This window comes from Ylistrum balloti, unplaced genomic scaffold (assembly GCF_031769215.1).
Source record: "Ylistrum balloti isolate Yb309-2 unplaced genomic scaffold, AGI_CSIRO_Ybal_v1 Utg369586, whole genome shotgun sequence".
Lineage (NCBI taxonomy): Eukaryota > Metazoa > Mollusca > Bivalvia > Pectinida > Pectinidae > Ylistrum > Ylistrum balloti.
The window spans coordinates 517,520-532,814 of NW_026781874.1; the positions used below are offsets into that span (position 1 = coordinate 517,520).

At 35.2% G+C, this 15,295-nt stretch overlaps 1 pseudogene; it reads right to left on the reverse strand.

Annotated features, from left to right (window-relative positions):
• Positions 1–3,086: 3,086 nt before the first annotated feature.
• LOC132544118 (cytochrome P450 2J4-like) lies at positions 3,087–7,958 on the reverse strand (annotated as a pseudogene).
• Between the last annotated feature and the right edge of the window lie 7,337 nt (positions 7,959–15,295).

Sequence of the window (15,295 nt, forward strand, 5' to 3'; positions counted from 1 at the left end):
ATTCAGGTGGACCTGATAGTGTGGTATCGAGAACAGTTTAAAACTCCAATTCCTTTCACACTTTACTCTGTAATTAGATGTGGAGTTATTCCCCTTTATTCATAATGTTTATATAAATGCTATCTACAAGCGGAAAGGTTTATTAAATTATTTTTTTCTAACTAAAGACACACATATATATTATTTCCTGTTTTAGGAAAACGTTTTGCAAATATATTTTAATGCTTGCACAAATATCCAAAAAGCCATGATATCATTAGTAAGTATTAATCAGGATCCATGCCTAGAGATTCTACTGTTAATCACAGCATGTCTATTGGTCACACTATACTAGAATACCCTGGCCAAAATAAAGACAACAAAACAACTGTATGACATTAAGCGCTTGTATGTGATTAACAATAATATGACATTAAAGGGAAATAACTCATTTAGCTTATAATCTCTCTAATTGATAGGAAACAAAGGAGTTTAAACACGTTAATGCAGGGATGCGGCAAGGCCAATTCCTCGTAAGAATAAAGGAAGGGAGATAACCCATCCCTTTGCATCAGGCCTCGTGAGCATGTAAAGAAATCAGACAACTCAGATGTATAACTGTGACTAACACAAAACTTTAAACCATCATTGAAAGATCTTACAATTTTCTACACTTTTCCTCTGACTCCACTATGAAAACAATTCAAAGACAATTTATTTCTATTTACACTATCAAAGGCCTTATAATAGTCAACAGAACAACAGTAAAGCTTTCAGTTATTTAAAAGCATTTTTTTTTAAATTACACCATGTAAAGCAAAAATAGCATCATAAGTTCCAAAACCAGACTTAAACTCGAATTGAGCATCGGTAACAATGCTGTACATCTGAGATCATTCTAGTAGTCTATTATTTGGTACATGATTGCTGTATTCACCAGTTTTCTTACGAATACTATTGGAGAAAAAATACATAATATAAAAATATCCTAGCTGAGCTTGGAATCCTTCAGTCAGTGTCCAAGCCGGATATAGACCGCCACTTACATCTAAGTATGTCTTCATTTGGCAATTACGTCACTGATGCAATTACCTTGGATAACATTCATAAGGATTATACAGGTTCTGCGAGCTGAGAGTACTTCTGAACAACAAACATTTGCTGGCGATTCACTGTTCAACATGGGCACCGCCATTTTGTACGTTTGAAAAACGTAGCAAACGTAGTTTCAGCATGATTTTGGAACTAAAACGTTATTTTGCAAAAGCGTGTCTTCGTGTAAAAGAGAAATTTGTTTGAAGATAAACCATATAACGTAAACATAATGAAAGTGAGAAAAAATGGTCGGAAACATTTGATATTAAATCTAAGCTAAGAGAGTTTATCATTGGAGCCTGATTGTCTAGCAGCTTTCATTACTGACACTTTGAAAAGCATAGTTAGCTAATATGTTAAGAAAGAAAACAGATGATCACAATTTAACTATATATTCCAAAAGGTAAACCTTGTACCAGTTAGCTATACTCGGATTAGTTGTTTGTTAGTGTTTACGATCATTATCATAACAATTTAGGTTATCATATTGATGCTAATTCGATTAATATAATAATTAAATAAAAGATAACGAAACATGTCATTTCAAAAGAAGAGGAAACACTTTATGCCAGGAAACGATTTTTTACCTGATTTATGTGTTCACAGGTTTCATAAGAAAAAGGTAGTAAGAGAGAAAAGGAAATGAAAAAGACATATAATAACAGAAAAAGCACAGTGTCCGGTGAAATATCAGATTGTTTTCTGAATATAGTCAATATAATTGGGGAAAAGTAAATGTTGATTTTACGCAAATGTCCATGTGCTTGCTCAATTTTATTTTCCTGTATTCTGACGGTATGTATAATACATTGTAATACAATCGACGAAGGAAGACAATTTATCTACGCCTCGAACTCGCGATCTACGGTACCATTTGTATAGCCAAGAAATTACAAACTGCCCACCTATGATGTTTGAAGTTGTACTGATAGATAGCTGGAAATTCTCAACATGATCGTGATAGCAAATTGTCTAATTACGTGATATGGACACATGGATTGCAAAGTATATATACATAACTATACAAACAACATGCATTCAACGCGGGTACAATTACGACAGATAATTCAAACACTGGAGTACAATTACATCTAGCATGCACGTTTTATTAAAGTTTCAACATTGTAAACATTCTAAAGTAATATTGCAATTGATGTAAAACTACATGTCTAAAGTAGAGAAAATAGGTTTTAGCACGCATGCGCCGATCACCTAGTATTTAGCGAGACGGTGTTTAAGTGAGACTGTATTGAAGTGTTTGAATTTAGACACAAAACAATTAGTGGTATAAATACTTGTCCCGCTTCAGTCCGTGCACGTATCAAATGTTTTAAAATCATTGTGTTTCCATTAAAAATCGTATTCATCCCCGCGGTATCATTGAAATCACCGCACTGACAAATCACAAGCTGATACGCTCCTTTGGACGAAGATCAAGGAGCGACATCCAACTTTAAAGCCATTACAATATATCGCTATGCCACCTCGAGATTCATTTATGTAAATCAAAGGATCAAATTAGTCTTTTGGTCTTTTCCACAAAGTGTGTCACACATGGTACCTTCAATTTTGCCAAGACACGTTCCAGGGGTTCAAACAGTGACAGTGATCGTGACCCCTGGAGTATCAAGGATGGGTTCATTGAAGAGGTCAACGGCATTTAAGCATTATAAAACTACTATGATACGTATATTGGGAAATGAAGTAAATATAGAGAATTACATATATATAATACAATCTACATACGTTTACGGTCCAATAAAACATATATAACAACGCAATTGATAGAGCAGTCCCTTAGTACCGTTGTATGAATATTGCTTGTAATATTAATAGAATATTACTTCATGTTGAACATAGGTACCGCAGATATGCATTCGTATCATTCATATGATTGGATATTTTGTCTTCGCCTTGAATTGGTCCTCTCATTATCAAGCGATCTGTTAACCTACTGATGTAGATATACAGCGATCTGACAACCTGCTGATGTAGATATACATAATTAAACATTATTTCAGCTTGACTGCTTTAAACTTGAACTCCTGGGGAGCGTTCGAAATAGTTACATTCGGTTCAAGCGTTGGAAGATTTTCGTCGTTCTCGGGCAGAAGTTGAAATTGTTGGACTAGACTCGTAAGAAACAAGAAAATCTCCATCCTTGCTAGACTTTCACCAAAACACACTCGTCTTCCTATTTGATAAAAAATACAATGATATATATGTTTCCGCTCTCAAATTAACGTACATGATTTCACATGAATAATTAGTTACTGTATCAGGAATATATACTGAACAAAATAAGTTAAGGATCATAAACTTGAAACAGTGCAGTTTTACATACAAATAATAATATGATTATATTTTAAATTTTAATGACAGAACATTCATTTTAGTCTTTAATTACACAAAACAAATTCATTTGTGGTAATTGCTACCAAGAGCAGATAACCCTGAGTAACAGCACCCTTGAAATCAAAGTGTAAGAGGAAGTAGAGCAAGTTAATCATGTAGACAAGGAAAACTCATCAAACTGCAATTGGCAGTTTAATAGGCAGTATGACCTCCGTTGACATCAATAACTGCCCTGCAACGTCTGCACATGCTCCTTATTAGTCGTCGGTGGCTGATCTGTGGGATGCGCTGCCATTCCTCTTGCAGAGCAATCATAAGCTGTTGGCGGTTCTGTGGCGGATTAGGTCGAGCTGAAACCCGGCGTTGCAAGGTGTCCCAAGCATGCTCGATAGGGTTCAGATCAGGAGAACGACTTGGCCAGTCCATGCGAACGATTGCTTCACGTTGAAGATAGTCGTTGACCACACGAGCACGGTGAGGACGAGCATTATCATCCATCAGAATAAAATCATGGCCAACAACTCCTGCAATGGGCCTTACTATAGGGTGTAGAATCTCGTCCCTGTATCGAACAGCTGTTAAAGATCCATTGTCTATGATGTAGAGGTCTGTATGGAAGTCAACACTGATCCCTGCCCAAACCATCACTGACCCACCACCAAAGCGATCATGCTGGACAACACAGCAGTCTGCATAGCGCTCTCCTTGGGTTCTCCATACCCTCCTCCTACCGTCATGGAAGTCAACACAAAACCTAGACTCATCTGTGAACATAACATTTCTCCAATGACGTAATTGCCAATTCAAATGATGAGTGGCCCATTGATGTCTGGATTGTCGATGACCTCTGGATAAAATTGGTCGGACTGCTGGTCTTCTAGCTCGTAAATTAGAGGCATGGAGTCTGTTTCTGATTGTCTGGGATGAAATCCTTAGATTTGTAGCACGCTGAAACTGAAGATTCAAGACAGGAGCACTCAAAAACCGCTGACGTCGTGCCGTGATGCAAATGAATCTGTCCTGTCGGGCTGTCGTACAGCGTGGTCGTCCAGATCTGGGGCGTTGACGGACGTTATTTGTCTGTTGATAGCGATTCCATAGCCTACTAATCACGCTCTGAGAAACATGAAGCTTTGCCGCCACATTTCGTTGAGTTTGACCAGCTTGAAGGAGCCCTATAGCTCGCGCGGCTTCCATATCATTTAAGTGTCTTCGCATGATTAGTTTTTCAAGTTTTCGTTACAAATTCATTAAATGTTTCCAAATTCAACTTTTTTTAGCTTAGAAGTAACAGAATCAAAACCTGCAAGATTCCTCTGTAGTAATAGACCAGTCTGTTTTTCACACCACCATAGTTAACTAGAGCGGAACGGCAAGACCTTCAGATGCACGTGCTTTCACCTTTGACATGACTTTAGGTACATATTGGAGAAACTACGAGTGCAATTACCGGCAATACATGATTTGAATTTTTAAAGATATTATGGTCACAATTTATGATCCTTAACTTATTTTGTCCAGTATATATAGAAATGCATTATATCGAGTTTGATATCTATCATAATACGAGGTTTTAGTTTAATGATAACAAAAATTATAAATTCATCAAATTATACAATGCATTTCAGTTTATTTATTGATTTATCACCAGAAAATATGCTAAAGTAAGAACCTACCTAACGAAAAAGCGAGAACGTTTCGCTCTTTTCCGTTTAATTTCCCATCCTCACCAATAAACCTTTCGGGGTTGAAGGTGTGGGGGTCTTCGAATAAGGATTCATCAAACATAACAGAATCCAGGTTCAGTTCCCCCTTATGTAACGTTAAGCCAGAATCCAGTGTTCTTGTTTGACTCCAATGCATTTCAGTTTATTTATTGAATCACCAGAAGAGCTAAGGGGGCGATATTACCCATGCGCAGAAACGTGAATATGCCATTTCCAGGTCTTGTCGTTCGCTCTTTTGTTTAATTTCCCATCCTCACCAATAAAGAAGAATAAGGATTCATCAAACATAACAGAATCCAGGTTAGGCATTAGAACGTCCCCCTTACGTAACGTGTAGCCATTTACTACAGTGTCTTGTTTGACTCCGTGCAGAAGAGCTAAGGGGGCGATATTACCCATGCGCAGAACCTCGTGAATGAATGCCTCGGTATAAGTCATTTCCGGTTTGTCGTTCATAGATGGTTGACGCCCGAACCCAATAACGTCTTCAATCTCCTTTGCTAAATTTGGCTTGAACATTCGGATTGTGAATGAGGAAGAGGATCGCCCACTTGATGGTGGTGGCTGTCGTCTCGGTGCCAGCTATGTACAGATTTGTCAATATTATCTTTAAGTTGTCATCTGAAAAAGAAAGTAACACCATTCATATGATGATATGCTAATCACTTCCGCTAGGAGATAGTTTCCTTAAAGAATCACGCAGAATGTAAATTGTGTATTTAAGATGACATTCTGCCATACAACCACTGGTGAACAGGAACATATACTAACAGAACTAATATAAACGACAATTGTATCACTTCGTACGACGAGACACGTTATTCGATCACTTTTTCACACTGATTTAACCTATAGTGTATCCTGTGTTTCGTCGTTATCATATGTTGTTATATTGAGCAAGCGAGTAGAGTTATTCAAGTATTGAGTGAAGTAAATGCACTGGTATTTGTCAATAATAAAAGGTGGAGATAGATGCAAATCTGAAATGAAAGTAATATCGTCTAAAATCGAATGTCGAAATTAAGTTAACAAAATAGATTTTTCTTCAAATTATCCACTGCATCGATCATGAAAAGCTATTTCGTAGTACATAAATGTTTTAGATTTTCAGAACCGGTACCAAACTGACCAAGATTTTTCGGGCGTTATTGTATACTGGCTGTTGTGCTTCAGGTCATTGCACTTACCGCACAACACATCAGATTTCCCCTGTGTCATCTCCTCCTTCAGGAAGGCATCAATAAAGTCTCTGATATTCTCTTCGTCAAACGTGGCCCTGTGTTGGTCAATCTGGCTCTGAAGATACGTTTGAATTTCTCTCATAGTCCTTAACATTTCTTTAAAATATGTCATATCCCCCGGTAGAAATCTAAAAATGATGAGAAAATAGGCAATGTAAGGCAAAAATACACGTGTTAAATAATAGTTGTGTTTGCAAAACACTAGATGCGATCGTTCGTGATCGTACACTTCTACTTACCACTTCATTCTCACATTTTCCCCACCCTTTACATATAAAAGCTGTCCAACTAAAACATACCTTAGAAATGGAAAGAAGTTAACAATCGAGGCCTTGGCTATAAAGAAAAAAGCCTGGTCAAGCAAATGCAGAAGATGCTTGAATTCCTTGTCGTCATGTTCGTATCTCGCTCCAAACGAAATACTGCAAATGATGTTTGAGACACTGGTCTGTGCAACAGCTCCGAGAAAAAAAGGCTCGCCATTTTTCTCAGAAACATTCTCCAGAAATACCGTTACTTCTTCTAGTACTTTTGACTCAAGTGATCTCTTCCCAAAACCAAACTCTCTTAGTGTTCCAAGGGAAAATGAACGAGTGTGTTTCCAGAAGTCCCCGGTACTAGCGACAATACCTGTGGATAAGCACACAAATGAAAATACTATTTCAACAAGATTGTATCTGATTGTTCCTATTTAATAAAATACTGCGTATATTACATGATGAATCTGGTTGTAAAGCAAGTTTTAAACTTGGATAAGCATACTAAAGATAAACAAAAACCATAAAGCTGATCTGGAGATTTATGTTTGCTTCATATATATTACTAATTAAGCTGTCATTTTGGAACCTCAGCACGATTTGAAATTAATTTTGTAAGTAAATCTATGTTAATGTGTCTTCCTGTTTGTAAATGAAATAAAGTCAAACGAAAAGCTAAGAGCTGATATAGACAATAACTGGTTATTTGTGTCCAAAATTTCGATGATGATTTTAGAATTTTTAAAATATCACGAATGGCGGGCTCTTACAACAAACATTGGTATGAGTATGCACACGCCGGAGAGAGAATGTGAATAAATAAACTAATATCACAACTTCAGTTCAAAATGCTGACCATCAGCCAAGGTCTCCGTGAGATTTCTCTCGAGTACAGAATATATTATAACACCAGACGCAAATTTTAAAACCCTCGATATTGACATTGGCGTACACCGACCTTTTCTGTTATTGCTAAGATGTTGGAAGACGACGTCCTTTGGTCTCTCTGACAAAGTATCACCATGCTTTACAAACGCTTCCTTCAGTGTGTCGTACCCATTAATAACAACTGCATTCACCCCTCCAAGCTTTAGACTGAACACATCACCATACTGCCGTCGTAGTCTCCTCAAAGTATTTGATCTGTTCCCCGACAAGAAAAGTGGAACGTTTCCCAACACTGGATATCCGATTGGGCCCGGAGGTCTGTTCCTTGGAGTATATGCAAGTTTCAGGAGTAACAGAAGCCCTGAAATCCCTAGGACGAAGGTCAAAGGATCCATGGTAAGGAGTACATCCAGCATTGTGATTGTTTGAATACTACCTGTACGTGTGCAAGATCCGCTAAATAACACTCCCAGTCTTAAGGGTCATGACCGATTGAGGGGGGAACAGAGACTTCTTATCACGTGGTACACATTCGTAAACAGCCAATGGATTAATGGGTGGTCGTCAAAGGTGTACACACAGCCCGATGAATGACATAATATGGTTTGACGCCTAAGGCAGTTCGATGGTTCATGTCATACAAGTTGTTTATCGTAGCATTTGGTCAGGGACCTAAATATTAACGTGATATCTACAATATCTACTCAAATCATCACATTTTATACGAGTTTGACGAACACAGAATCAAATAACACAATCCGTTAAAATATTAAAATCCACAAAGAAACAAACCCAAGCAATGCATTTACTTTGAAATGAAAACTGTGTATAAACACATATACATACATGTGTACAATGTATACAAATAAAGCGAGGTCACTCAGTCACCACGTGTTGTTTTGCTGTGATACGCGGGGTAATGGTCAGTTATGTGTCCAAGGTCAGTTAAGACCACTTGTCAGTACTGCTATCAGTTCACAGTGTGTACACGCTAAAAGGGCTGATAAACAAAACAAGTTACCTTGAATGATCCCAGTGGAATTCGCATTCAAAACGAACAAAGTTACTGATTACAATCTTACCTGGTGGGAGATACTAGACGGACACAGGTATTAAATTCGATCTTACCTTTGTCGATGTTGCTATGACAGATGAATGTTTCCCCTGAAGACGGGAAGATTTGTGGTTAGTCTCTGCTTAAAATTTCAGAAATTGCATCTTTAAAGGTACAAAATTCAAATGAACTGATTCATTCTACTTAGAAAGTTAATTTACTCTACGGATTTCATGTTTTTTAAATATTTTTCTTTTCGCAAAACTTTTCTTCTTTCTAATGAAATCTCTTATTTGACACTTAAACACTTTTGACATTTGAGGTCGGCATCTGATCAAGTGAAGAAATTATCGGTTATTTCCCGAAGTTACGACTTATCAACAGGTACAGGACTAATAGACCGGTTTGGTATTATAATGACAGTTCATTACACGGCACTATACAGACATCCATCAGAGGTCAGTCATCCATGAATGCCGTCTTCAGAGGAACTTGACGATGACAAGGATGTATACTTACAAACAACCCTGTCATTATTCTGCAAAAAATGAAGATGGAATGAAATATGTCATTTAAGAGAATATTGAAAAGATGAAAGAAAGTAATTACACGTTTGTGGAAAATTATGACGGAAATATTCTATATTTGATTTTGAAATCTTTGAGGTTGTAGTAGGCAGACTGTGCATGTGGATTATGGCATGTGATTTTTATATGTATTTTGTTGTATCTCGCTCTTGTATTCTATGACTAAGCCGTCTGTATTGTAATAATAATTACTTATTCCTGTATTCTATGATTTACATCACTATCGTGTCCCGTTTTATTTATATCCAATGCATGCAATACACACGGAATAGTTTTTAACTCTGGGTTTAAACTTATTCCGGTGTGTTCTTAAGCGTGATGTCATTTATATCGTGAATTGCCTTCACAAAGCAAGAATTCCCTTTCGTGTTGTATATAATATCATATGATAAAACAGTTAAGAAAATCGGTAAGATGTCTTTGCAGTCTTACATTGATAAAGAGTGTCATGGTTATATTGAAACCAGTCACACCCGAGTAGTTTACGTTCTAATCTCCCAGAGTTACTGCCCTTCGTTTTACTCTGTCAGACGGTATAGCGATAAGCTTGATAGCAGGTGAGAGCCGAGAATGGCCAGTATACTGATTAACACGAAGAACTTTATAGAATTGACCCCCGATAATCCGGACACCTTTGCCCCCGATCTCATTACGAATTTCCTATTTTAATCAACCAGCCAAATTAGGCGGAGTTAGCTCTCATGAGTACTTGAAAATAATGTTGCGATTGATTGTTTTCAGAACGTGTATGTAGCTTTTACCGTGAGTACAAGTGTTTAATAAATGTCTCCCAATGCCTAATTATGAGTGTTTTTCATATGCCTAATTATGAGTGTTTTTCATATGCCTAAGTATGAGTGTTTTTCATATGCCTAATTATGAGTGTTTTTCATATGCCTAATTATGAGTGTTTTTCATATGCCTAATTATGAGTGTTTTTCATATGCCTAATTATGAGTGTTTTTCATATGCCTAATTATGAGTGTTTTTCATATGCCTAATTATGAGTGTTTTTCATACATAATTGTAAATGAATTAAAATTTGCGAAGTGGCAGTTGTTATTCTTTGGATTCCAATATCGCGGTCGGGTCATTGAATGTGTGTTTTTTTTTTCAAAAATATTTGATAACCTTGCTTTCCAAATATGATATGCACTGTAGCTATATCACTATCAGTTTTCCATCAAGGTCACTGGCAATGAAAATAAAAAGTTAATTCTACATGAGCAATCATTAGATCATGTCTAAGAAAGTGATAGGTGTATTGCATGATGTACAGGTAGTACAACATCCACCTGTAAACACCCGAGGAAGTTAAAATATCTAGAGTTATTTCCTTTCTAAAAACGTTATTTTCATTCTGAAAGCCAAGGACAAGCATTGGTCGATCACTTGTGATGTCAATTCTGACACTTAGCGCATATAAATGAGAATCTTTTTATGAAGACTGTGTACTTTAGATCGGTTAAATTTTATTAGATAAGCATGCCCAGCGTTGTAAAAACGACTAAGAGATTGACTTTGTTATCAGATAAAATTGCGAGCCTCACGGTAGATAAACGATGTCCAGTTAGATGACTCAGGCGATTAATCGTATCGTGTCTTGGCAAAGATAATAGGCAATCGATATTTTGATGAAAGTCAAGACGAATTTAAGTTTTTTATTATATCTTCTGTTTGTTTACTGAACATCTACATTTACATATAAGTGACGACTGAAGACAAAATATCATTCCATACAAATTTGATCGTTTTGCGATTTTTGTCGTGTACTTAATTCAAAGATGTGAATCATATTTTCACTTTTGATTTTGTTTTGAAAATAAAAGTCGTTTTAATCTAAACACCAGCGTTTGGTAAAAGCAATATTCATCGCATTATTCATCTGTGTTAGGTCCCGAATACTTGAGGCTACCTAAGTCCACACCTACACCAGGTAACCATTGCCGGAAAACTGGCGGTCGGAGGAGATTAGTGGTCATGACAAGACACTAATTAATTGAGTGGACTGTGAATTCACTGGATTAGGCAATAAGACATCAGGATATCGATATATCAGTGAACTCATTCGGTAGGAAATTAATATCATTAGGCAAATCGACCGGGTTCAGAATAATGAATGGATGAATATTTTTTAACATTTTCTTCAGGTTGGTAAGGTCAATAGAATAGAAGTTCTTATAACACAACCAGTAGAAGATTAGAGTATGACGTTTCGACGACAATACGGTTTTCTTCATCAGACAAATGACCAGTGTGGAGCGGACTATTGTACACAGGATTATAGTGCAGCCAAAAAGTTGGTCGATTCCGTAACATCTCGTACATTAAATAAGCCAATGCTCCACATTGGTCATTTGTCAGGAGAAGGTGATCGTAAAGTCATCGAAACGTCACACTATAAGCTTAAACAGGTTGTGTTATAGGACCTTCTATTCTAATGAATGGACGTCATACAGAATATCAAACAGGTACTTTTACTTTCTTTAATTCTAACGGTACAAGCCTAATTGATTATGTACTTATTGAATGTGATAATTTTTCTGATGTTTCAGCATTTAGGTCTGGTAATTTTCCAGCCATTTCAGACCATCCCCTTGTTTTATAGTTTGAAAAAGTACTGCAAGTAAAGAGAAAGATATTCTCAAAAAGCAGAACCATGTGAGGAGTACCTGTGAAAGTGTTAAGTAGATAGAAAATAATGTTCATGCAATTAGACAAAGTCTTAATGTTCATAATAATCGTTTAACAGATATACGTGATTTATCTATAAATAATAAGTTTGATGTTGCACGATGTGTTAATCATGTTTGAATGGAATAACGTTACCTTTGTGTGATGTGCATTGTTTTAAAGTATCTCAAAATGATACAGACAAATCAAGAGGCAAACACAAAAATGAAGGCAAGCCCTGGTTAAATCTAATGTAAGCAAAAGTATAAGCTATACAAAACACATCACATGCTTTTAATATTAACAAATCTAGAATTAATAAGAGCACCTTGATAGAGAAACAGAGGGTATTAGAAAATGGAGCTGTGTATACCAACGTCATGCGTCATGAGATTGATATGATGGAGTATTTAAGAAAGCAAAATCCCAAAAAAATGTATCAATATTTTAATAAGCGAAAATTAAAACTTTCAGGCAAAATTAGTTTAGATAGTTGTTTAAACATTTTCAAGATTTAGCAATCATGATAGCATAGATAGCTGTATTCCAAAAGTTGACATGAACGAAAATGTAAGCATATTTAACGAATTGGATGAGATTGTCAATGAAGAAGAGGTTAGCCTTGCTATCAGTAAGTTGAAAAAGAAACAAAAGCCGTGGAGAAGATCAAATACTCATCCACAATTAATTATTGATAGAATGCAAAGTTAATTAAACGTTTACCATATTAAAACGGCATACTGACGATACAAATAATTACTGAAGGATCTCCTTGGTTAGTTGAGTGGGACAACTATTTACCTCTATATTAAAATATTGATAAAGATTATTCAATTGGGATAAGTAAAAAGTACAATTACAGACGCTCACTTTGGATTTAGACCTTGCTTCTCACCAACTGATGCAATTTATGTCCCTAGTTTTGATAAATAAATAATCGAGTAAAAAATGCTGCAGAGTTTATTGCTGTTTTGTAGACTAAAGCACGCGTTTGATAATATTGATAGCACTAATATATGGTGTAAATTAATATAACAATGTGTACGCTATAACATGATCAAATTATTCAGGTGTTTTCATATCTTTGATAAACACGAAGTTAGATACGATGGAGCTTATTCTGAATATTTCACTACCAACGTTGGTCTCTTTCAAGGGAAATCTCATCACTAATTTTTATATTCTATGTATGATAATAATTGTGATTTGTGATGTCGAGTGAGTCCAAAGAAATACAAACTAAACGCCTTTAATGAGTTCCTTTATTACATATACGTTCCTATAGCCATAGTTCACAATCATCACAAACACAGTGTAGGGGTTCTTGGTTGCATACTTTTAAAAAACTGAAAAATACAGAAATTAACCTGTCCTTAGCACATATTTTGCCTTTAGAGCCACAAAACAAATATATTTCAACAAAATTAATCAAATTTCAAACGTTTAAACCGTATTAAAGTTACCTCATGGGTACCTAAGCCTTGCTAAATCCGTAAGTCTGTTTCCTTTGGACTTTCACGTAAACATATCCCATGATGCATTTTTCCACGATGTACAAAGAATGAACTCTGAACCCTGACCTGACTACCAGAGCAGACGGACAATATAAAACTAGCGTTTCACTACATGATTTTTTAATGTGGTCCGTTGATAGAAATTAACATGATACTTTTTTTTCTTTTGACGAATGCAAACGACATGGTCTTATTTGCAGAATCGCCAGATAAATTACAAAGAATGTTAAATGAATTTTAAAAATATAATACCGAATATAGACTTATGCTGAACACAGAAAAACTATATGTAAAATAGTGATTTCTAGAAATGGCGATAGTATCAGAAATAATGAGAAATGGTTTTATAATGAAACAGAACTCAAGATTGTTTATCAATTTAACCATCTTGGTATGCTTTTCAACTATAATGGTTACCATGGTTACCAAAATGCACGTGGCTGATTAAGAGGAAAAGGCACATTAATATTTCCAAGGTAAGTTTTAAAAAATCACAAACTCAATATTCAGACACAGATATCTGTTTTTGACACATTTATAAATAGTGTTTTAAGTTACATTTCGGCAATTAGGGGACTTTTTCAAAGCGTTCGCTGTAGAAAAAGTGCGTATTATTGTTTGTAAAATACTTGGCATAAACAAAAGTACATGTGATAGTGTAGTATATTGTGAGTTATGACAACTACCACTTGTAACATATAGGAAGCTAAGAATATCTAAACACATTGGTTAAAGCTGAAGGCGACAAATAATTGTATTTTAAAATCATGTTTTGTCGACAGGGTAGCATCTAATAATAGACAGATATTAAAAGTTTCAGTCGAGCTGAACAAATTAGAATTAAATTCTTTATGGAAAACAGATTGTAATCAGCTTGATTAAACAAAATGAAATCATTATTTAGTCATCAGGAAGTATTATGTGGTATCAGTAATATTTCTAGAGGTAAACTCTATCAACATATTATTGATAATTTGTCTTTACAATTCTACTTGTGTAAGTCAGTAGAGGAACAACACAAAAACACACAGACAGATTTCGGTTAAGCTCACACAATCTTAACATAGAAGCAATGACGATATAGAAATCCGCAGAGAAAGCAAAGAACCTGTGTATTATGTCAAACAATATTAAGGATGTTTCATTTTATTCTCAAATTTGTATAACAATTTTGGAAGTGTATTCAAATTGATAAAATTATTAAGTGTTAAAATTGTAATTAAACTAAGTAAATTAGGTCAATTCCTTTACCTGGCCAAAACAATGTAATGAATCCATATAACTATATATCCTACGGTTACTACTAGTCAGTACTATAATGTTTGTATGTATATATTTTCATGTTTCTCAATACATCATTGAGTCTATTATCATCACCACTGTTTAAAAAAAAAATTTATATTTAAATGATGTTGTATTGCTAGAATACTCTGTACATCAATGCAATACGCTGTTTTGTCCATTATTACAATATGAATTATTGTCCATTATTACAATATGCTTTATTGTTCATTATTACGATATGAATTATTATCATTTATTATTACAATATGAATTATCATCCATTATCATAATATCAATTAATGTCCGTTACTATAATATTAATTATAATCAACGTAAGTGTTAGACTATTTTGTTATGTACGATATTTGTAATGTACTATCATTCTGCTTGTCACCTGTTTTATGTAAATACGTCATCTCTCCGATGTGTAATAAAACACAGAGAAATAAAAAATGAATGAAAATCGACCAGTTTTACCTGTGTTACGTAAAGGAATGAATTTCGTCTCACATTGTAAAAAGATGGAACAGAATAATTAGTGATTTTATTGTCGACAAAAATCACCAAACTCTCCATATGATTGCGTTTTTTCCTTGAAATATGATATCTGTGCTATTTTTTGCTATATGTTTCACTTAATT